The sequence below is a fragment of the Triticum aestivum genome, chromosome 6A, assembly GCF_018294505.1.
Source record: "Triticum aestivum cultivar Chinese Spring chromosome 6A, IWGSC CS RefSeq v2.1, whole genome shotgun sequence".
Lineage (NCBI taxonomy): Eukaryota > Viridiplantae > Streptophyta > Magnoliopsida > Poales > Poaceae > Triticum > Triticum aestivum.
The window spans coordinates 16,941,765-16,943,295 of NC_057809.1; the positions used below are offsets into that span (position 1 = coordinate 16,941,765).

Sequence of the window (1,531 nt, forward strand, 5' to 3'; positions counted from 1 at the left end):
TTCCTTTTTCTTCTTTCGAGTTCGATGAACTTTTTTCAGATTTGTTAACTTTTTTTTCAAATTCGATGAACTTTTATTCAAATCTGATAAACTTTTATTGAATCTGATGAACTGTTTTCAAAATTCGATGAACTTTTTTCAAATCTGATGAACTTTTTTTCAAATTTGATGAACTGTTTTCAAAAATCGATGAACTTTTTTTCAAATCTGATGAACTCTTTTCAAAATCGATGAACTTTTTCTCAAATCCGATGAACTTTTTTCAAATGCGATGAACTTTTTTTTCATAAACGGGATGAACTCTTTTCAAAATTCATGAACTTTTTCCAAATTCGATGAACTTTTTTCAAATTTGATGAACTTATTTTCAAATTCAATGAACTCTTGTTCAAGCTATAAAGTAAAACGTACAATATTTAAGAAATTCGAAAATACAAGTTCTAGAGAAACTGTATTTTTTTGTGCAATAAATGGCGCGGCTCTTATATGGTTCTTATAGAGTTCGCGTTTGTTTTGAATCGCTAGTCATCTGAAGCTGTATTGGTTAGCTGAAAAATCACGCTGCGTTGCTGCGTGAGTTCGAGTCGTGGTTCTACCACATTTTCGCTTTCTTTTTTCACGCGACCGTTTACTGCTCGCTCCGTCTGTGGCCGCCCACTTCGCGCTGCCAGCAGGCGCCGGTTCGCTTCCCGGCGCCGAACGCGCCGAATAGGATCGTTTGCTGGGCTATCCGTTTTGGGCCGTACGGGCTATATATATATATATAGTATATATACAAGAAAGGAAGCATAATCGCAATTAAGAAAAGAATTAGTCCCGACGGGGCTTGAACCCGTGACTTCTGGTACATCGGACCAGCGCTCTAACCAGCTGAGCTACAGGACTTAATTGCTTTCTAGATAGTCCTTTTTTATTAAAATAATAGACAGCTTTTTTGATACTTCAATAATTGAGAATACCGAAGAACGGCGAAATCAAGACGCGTGAGAGTTAGGCTCCATTTATCTTAATATCCACTCTCACGGCCATCAATTTATCGAGAAACAAGAACCTAGGCAAGCTTCGAGCTCTCACAACTATTAGGGACATCCGGCCGTCCATCTCGATTCCTTGATGCACTTTCGGCCATTGGATCGCGCGCTTGGAAGGCCTAGGCGGTCGGACCGAACACGAGCACTATTGCAATGAATGGTTTCACTCCCGGTGTGCCACCGCGTGCAATTACAGTGCACCGTCAAGGGAATTTTTGTCATTTCACGCATAGGCGTATAAAAGGGCAACAACTTCCCTTGTGAAGACCTAAGACGCCCCCTCCAGCACTAGTGTGGCCCTCTCTCCATCCCGCCTCGCCCCTCTGTCTCTTTATCCCTCCAATCACAGGAGCAGCCCGGCGCCTCCCTGCCCCGCCGCCGTCATCTCCTTCGCCCAGTCGGCCCCGCCGCACCGCACGATGTGGAATGCGACCCATTCCCCCGAGGCCCCCTCGGCCCAGGCTAACCATAGCGCTATGGCCACCATGCCCCCGCCGTCT

The 1,531-nt window shown here is 44.2% G+C and overlaps 1 non-coding gene across 1 annotated transcript; it reads right to left on the bottom strand.

The window, feature by feature from the left end:
• Positions 1–811: 811 nt before the first annotated feature.
• On the bottom strand, positions 812–885 carry TRNAI-GAU (transfer RNA isoleucine (anticodon GAU)). The gene has a single exon. It is a non-coding gene; the product is annotated as a tRNA-Ile (tRNA).
• Positions 886–1,531: the final 646 nt, after the last annotated feature.